Here is a 6,899-nt window from a genome sequence, read left to right on the forward strand (position 1 = left end):
TCATTACTTCTTTGCAAACACTCTATGCCCCAGCTGCTCCAGACAGCTCACTGTAGAACGGCTCCCCATTCCTTTTCAGTCTGCCCTACTAAAGATCCCTGAGCAATTTGCGGGGAAGGACTGAGTCTTGTTCGTCAAGGTACATCGAACTCCTAGCACAGTGCCAGGTATAGAGTAGCATTCAGTAATACCTGTGGGATACAATTTTCCCTGAATGCACGTCATGCTTTCGCACCTGCAGGCTTTTGTTCATGATGTTCCTGCTCCCCAGAAGATCCTCTTCCCATTTCAGACTCTTAACTAGATTCTCCTAATCTACTGTCTCTCTCTCTCCCACCTCCAGCACCCGATTACTCTTCATCTTCTTAGCCCATTGTGCTCTAAGTTACCCCAGCTCTGTCCTGAGTTACCCCAGCATACTGTATTCAAACTGCTGGTTTATTCAATTCACTGCCCTTACCCCCTTGCCCCTATTAGGCCTGAAGACAATGGATAGGCTTTAGCCATCTTTATATTCCAGTCTGAAACTCACTGTGTTTCTTTTTCTTTTTCTTTCTTTTTTTTTTTTTTTGAGACAGGGTCTCACTCTATGACCCAGGCTGTGGAGTGCAGTGGCACAATCATGGCTCACTGCTGCAGCCTCAAACTCCTGGGCTCAAGTGATCCTCCTACCTCAGCCTCCCAAGTACGTGGGACTACAGGCATGCTCCATCATGCCCAGCTTTTTTATTTTGTATTTTCAGGGGAGACAAGGTCACACCGTGTTTCCCAGGTTGGTCTCCTAGGCTCAAACGACCCTCCCACTTTGCCCTCCCAAAGTACTGGGATTACAGTCATGAACCACCGCGCCCGGCCTACTCTGTTTCTCAGCAGCAATTAGAGTAATGTCTGCTGTATAGTAGGTATCAACATACCTGTGGAATCCACGTAGGACAGGCTTCTCTTCTGTGTCCTGGAGTACTTCTTGCTAAAATACAGCGGGGAGAGATGGGACAGGAATTAAATATTCAGTCTCACTCTCAATTTTGAAACTGCCTCAGACCATAGGACTCTCTAAGTTTAGTGACACCTGGTGGCACCTCCATGGCAGGGGTGGAGGGCTACAGCTCTGCTGGAGACACTCACCCAGTTGATCAGAAAGTGCTTACCACCCTTTTGGCCACCTTACTAGTCCCCACTGACTGCTAAGAGGCCACAACGAACTTGCTATGGGAAAGAAAGAGAGTGTTCTCAGATCTCTCACAAGAAAGAACTCAGGGTGAGTCTGCAGGGTAAAGTGAAACCAAGTTTATTAAGAAAGTAAAGGAATATAAGAATGGCTAGTGTGGTCAGGCACAATGGCCCATGCCTGTAATCCCAGCACCTTGGGAGGCCAAGGTGGGACGGATCATGAGGTCAGGAGTTCGAGACCAGCCTGACCAACATGGTGAAACCCCATCTCTACTAAAAATACAAAAATAAGCCGGGCGTGGTGGCGCACGCCTGTGATCCCAGCTACTCAGGAGGCTGAGGCAGAAGAATCGCTTGAACCCAGGAGGCAGAGATTGCAGTGAGCCGAGATCGCGCCACTGCACTCCAGCCTGCGTGACAGAGCTGATTTGTCTCAAAACAAAACAAAACAAAGCCTGGGCATGGTGGCTCACATCTGTAATCCCAGCACTTTGGGAAGCCGAGGCGGGTGGATCACCTGAGGTCAGGAGTTCGAGACCAGCCTGACAAGATGGTGAAACCCTGTCTCTACTAAAAATACAAAAGTTAGCCGGGCATGGTGGCGCGCGCCTGTCGTCCCAGCTACTCAGAAGGCTGAGGCAGGAGAGTGGCGTGAACCTGGGAGGCAGAGCTTGCAGTGAGCCGAGATCGCACCACTGCACTCCAGCCTGGGCGACAGGGTGAGATTCCATCTCAAAAAAAGGAAAAAAAGAAAGAAAAAAAAATTAGCTACGGCAAAGACAGAGCAACCCCAAGGGCTGCTGGTTGCCCGTTTTTTGGTTATTTCTTGATGATATGCTAAACAAGCAGTGGATTATTCATGCCTCCCCTTTTGAGACCAAATAGGGTAATTTCCTGATGTTGCCATGGCATTTGTAAACGGTCATGGCGCTGGTGGGAGCGTAGCAGTGAGGTCACTCTCATTGCCATCTTGGTTTTGGTGGGTTTTGGCTGGCTGCTCTACTGCAGGCTGTTTTATCAGCAAGGTCTTTGTGACCTGTATCTTGTGTTGACCTCCCGTCTCATCCTGTGACTAAGAATGCCTAACCTTCTGGGAATGCAGCCAGGTAGGTTTCAGCCTCATTTTACCCAGCTCCTATTCAAGGTGGAGTTGCTCTGGTTCACATGCCTGATAGACTGGAGGTACAGGTAGATCTCACAGAGCAGCCAGTATAGTCTGGATGAAGGAACAAAGGAAACGACGCAGTTCCCTTGTACCATTCATGCTGAAGAGGTCATATAGAATTAAGCCTCCAGAAAGAGGGGGCCCACAAAGACCCTCCCCTTCTCTCCATTTCTCCATCTGCCCTCAATACCCCTCTTCCTGCCAACCCCTCTTTCACGCAACTAGACCCGATACCTTTCTCTTTTCCTCCAGATACTTCTCTTCACGGTTTACCATTACCCTAACCTTGTTTTTTTCCTGCTTAGTCCAGCATTTCCTCAGAAATGTGTCTTGACATCTCCCACTATGATTGTGGATTTGTCTATTTCTCTTTTTACTTCTGTCAACTTTGTTATGTATTTTAAAGCTTTGTTCTTTATTAGGTGCTGCACATCATGTGTGAAAAATTATAGCTATCACTTGAGGCCCTAGCTGATAGTAAGATTCGTTTTTGCTTGTGGCAAAAAGGCAGTTGGGGTCTGGGCAGACACCCTTAATCCAGTGGTTTTCAACCACAGGTGATTTTCCCCACCATGGGACATTTGGCAATGTCTGGAGAAAGTCTGGTTGTCAGAATTTGGGGAAGGGGAGTTGCTACTGGCATCCAGTGGTTAAAGGCCGGGAATGCTAAACATTGCATAGGATGGTCCACTGATCATGTCAATATCAGTGTCAATAGCACTGAGGTTGAGAAAGCTTGCCCTAATCCAATTATCGGAGGCGTTTGAACCAGAGTAACTCCATCCTGAGTAGGGGCTGCGTAAAATAAGGCTGAGACCTGCTGGGCTGCATTCCTAGAAGGTTAGGCATTCTGAGTCACGGGATGAGATGGGAGGTCAGCAGAAGATACAGGTCATAAAGACCTTGCTAATAAACCAGGTTGCAGTAAAGAAGCCAGTTAAGACCCACCAAGGCCAAGATAGCAACGAGAGTGACCTCTGCTTGTCCTCACTGCCACGCTCCCACTTGCGCCAAGACAGTTTACAAATGCCGTGACAACATCAGGAAGTTACCCTATATGGTCTCAAAAGGGGAGGCATGAATAATCCACCCCTTGTTTAGCATATCATCAAGAAATAACCATAAACATGGGCAACCGGCAGCCCTCGGGGCGGCTCTGCCTATGTGGTAGCCATTCTTTGATTCCTTTACTTTCCTAATAAACTTGCTTTCACTTTATTCTATGGACTCACCCTGAATTCTTTCTTGCTCCAGATCCAAGAACCTTCTCTTGTGGTCTGGATCAGGACCCCTTTCCTGTAACACAATCAAACGTTAAGCCAATGGGAAGCTGGGTTTCAGTTTTTGTCAGAGTGTCTCTATTTTCATTCCTATCCCTTCTAAAGAGTGAGGCCCTTTGGAAGTTGAAAGCTGGCGACGACTACTTGAGCTCTTCCTTCCTTAGCATGAGACTGCTGGGCGCTTCTCTGCCTCATGAAATATGCAAATGCCTCAAAATTCAAAGCTCTGCTAACCCTTCTTTCCAGGACCTTGACCCTCAAATCCTCACCCTCCTTGGTGGCTCACCTTCAAATATGTCTTGTTTGTTTTGCCAGCTTTTCTAGCTGCTCTGGATAGGAGAGCTGATCTGCCAATCTGCCTTTAGGGGAAACAGCAAGAGATTGCCTCTCAGTCTTTTCTTGAAGCTTTCAAATGCAGGCTTTAGGCCTATTGTGATGCTAACACTCTCTCCTCGCCCTTACTTTGCCCATTCTGCATAGAGTGGGCAGCTCTAGTCCCCCAAGCATGAAAGAAGTTGGGTACTCCTGTTTCGGATCATTACTGCCACCAGGAAGAGCTATGGGGTGAGAAGGGGGTGGATTTCTCCCTAGTTATGTAAGAAACAAGCAGGTCTCACCCTTCATTTTTCCTTTCTCATACAAGGTAAAATGCTGCAGTCTCATACGAGGAAGCATATTTTTCCCGTTAACATTATTTTGATCCTGCTCCTTAAGAAAGAATAAGCCTGGCATTAAAGTGCGGGGAGCGTTCACCTTCCCCCCACCCCAAAGTCTGGCTTACAGTGTTGGAAAACCAAGCGAGTGGTGACTGGGCCGGATCACAAATGGATGCGGTCAGCTCCCGTTATTAGGATAGAATTCTAATCAGATTGTGGATCCGATTACTTCTGACTCATAAATCTCCCTCCTTTAGAAAACAGGGATGTCTCATTTACTGGAGGAATGACAGTGTGAATGGAGGCATGGTTGCGTTCTCACCAGCTGAGATAAACGCCGACCAGACCAGCACAGACATCCTGTGCTCGCTTCCTTTACTTGGTTGTCAGATGAGGCCTTGGTGTATCACTGGTTTCGTAAGGAATACGAAAAATGACAGAAGTGATTCTTCAGGTGGGTCATTTTATTATAAAATGGAGCCCACAGTCAGGAACTGCGCCCTGAGAGGGCAGGACAGGATTTCCCTGCGCGGGGAGTGAAAGCAGAAGGCGTAGTCACGATGCGCCCCCTACTGGTCAGCGAGGAGAAATCCCTCACCTCAGGTTTCAATTAGTGCGGTGAGTCCTGAATTAAGAACCTCAGACCCGGCCGGGCGCGGTGGCTCACACCTGTAATCCCAGCACTTTGGCAGCCCGAGCTGGGCGGATCCCCGGTGGCTCACACCTGTAATCCCAGCACTTTGGGCCGAGGCGGGCAGATCACGAGGTCGGGAGATCGAGACCAGCCTGGCTACCAGCCTAGCTAACACGCTGAAACCCTGTCTCTACTAAAAATGCAAAAAATTAGCCGGGCATGGCGGCGGGCACCTGTGGTCCCAGCTACTCAGGAGCCTAAGGCAGGAGAATGGCGTGAACCCGGGAGGTGGAGCTTGCGGTGAGCCGAGATCGCGCCACTGCGCTCCAGCCTGGAACCTCAGACTTGAGGCGGGGTGCGATGGCTCACACCTGTAGCCCCAGCATTTTGGGAGGCCAAGGCGGGTGGATCACTTGAGGCCAGGAGTTTGAGACCAGCCTGGCCAACATGGTAAAACCCCGTCTCTGGTAAAATAACAAAAATTAGCTGGGCGTGGTGGTGCATGCCTGTAATTCCCGCTACTTGGGAGGCTGAGGCAGGGGAATGGCTTGAACCCAGGAGGCGGAGGTTACAGTGAGCCGAGATGGCGCCAGTGCACTCCAAAGAATCAAAGAACTGGCCGGGCGCGGTGGCTCACGCCTGTAATCCCAGCACTTTGGGAGGCCGAGGTGGGCGGATCACGAGGTCAGGAGGTGTAGACCAGCCTGACCAACATGGCAAAACCCCCCTCTCTACCAAAAAATAAAAATAAGAAAATTAGCTGGGCGTGGTGGTGTCCAGCTGCTGGGGAGGCTGAGGCAGGAGAATTGCTTGAACCGGGGAGGCCAACAGAGGTTGCAGTGAGCCTAAATCATGCCACTGCACTCCAGACTGGGTGACAGAGAGAAACCTTGTCTCAAGAAAAGAAGAAAAAGAAAAGAAAATTTACTGAGAATCCCAGAACTGAAGTGGAATTCCATGAATCCAATGGAATTACATTAAATTCCATGAGCTGGAATCCAATTCCATGAATGAAATTTCATGAATCCAATGGGATTCATGGAATTGCTAACACACAGTGAGATACTAAGGAGGCTAAGATGAAGAGCCCCTGTCTCAGGACTCCAGGCCCCAATTTCACAGCCACAATCTGCCAAGGTCAGAGGTAGCCTTAACTTGTACTGTACTCATAAACCAATCTCCCTGGAGATTTCAAACCTTCAAATTGCTTTGGTAAAGCCTTAACTCCTTCCTACCTGAGGAATTCGATTGGAAAAAAAGCCTTAGCTCTAAAGAAAGATTTTGAGTTTCTCATTCCAGTGGACCACAAAAAAAAAAAAAAAAAAAAAAAAAAAAAATCCCATTTGTGCAAAATCAACCATTTACATTTTATACTAATCAATAAGTAATTCTTGGGCCTTGTGCTTGTTTGTAAACACATGCCTTCCCTCTTTCATTCTAACCTGAAACTTCATCCTTATCTATTCTTGCAATGATTATTAAAAGTAATTTTATTTTAAAACAACATATTTTCTTTTGTTAATTTCTTAGTTTTTTTTTTTTTTCTTTTCTATAGACAGAGTCTATGTTGCCCAGGCTGGAGTGCAGTGGTGTGATCTCGGCTCACTGCAACCTCTCCTTCCTGGGTTCAAGCTAGTCTCCTGCCTCAGCCTCCCAAGTAGCCGGGATTACAGGCATGCGCCACGAAGCCTGGCTAATTTTTTTTTTGTTGTTTTTTTGTATTTTTAGTAGAGATGGGGTTTAGCCGTGTTGGCCAAGTTGGTCTCAAACTCCTGACCTCAAGTGATCCACCTGCCTCGGCCTCCCAAAATGCTGGGATTACACGCGCAAGCCACCATGCCCAGACTCTTTTGTTAATTAATTTAATTTTTAAATTTCTTTTTTCTTTTTTTTTTTTTTTTTTGAGACGGAGTATCGCTCTGTCACCCAGGCTAGAGTGCTGGAGTGCAGTGGCAGGATCTCGGCTCACTGCAAGTTCTGCCTTCTGGGTTCAC

General features: G+C 47.9%; 1 protein-coding gene across 1 annotated transcript in view; it reads right to left on the reverse strand.

The window, feature by feature from the left end:
• Nucleotides 1–955, reverse strand: part of INPP5F (inositol polyphosphate-5-phosphatase F) — a 140,111-nt gene extending 139,156 nt beyond the window's left edge. The window contains exon 1 of the mRNA XM_023224308.1: nucleotides 915–955. The gene's annotated coding sequence lies outside the window, so the exon portion shown is untranslated. The remainder of the gene's footprint in view (nucleotides 1–914) is intronic.
• Nucleotides 956–6,899: the final 5,944 nt, after the last annotated feature.

Source organism: Piliocolobus tephrosceles, chromosome 9 (assembly GCF_002776525.5).
Source record: "Piliocolobus tephrosceles isolate RC106 chromosome 9, ASM277652v3, whole genome shotgun sequence".
NCBI lineage: Eukaryota > Metazoa > Chordata > Mammalia > Primates > Cercopithecidae > Piliocolobus > Piliocolobus tephrosceles.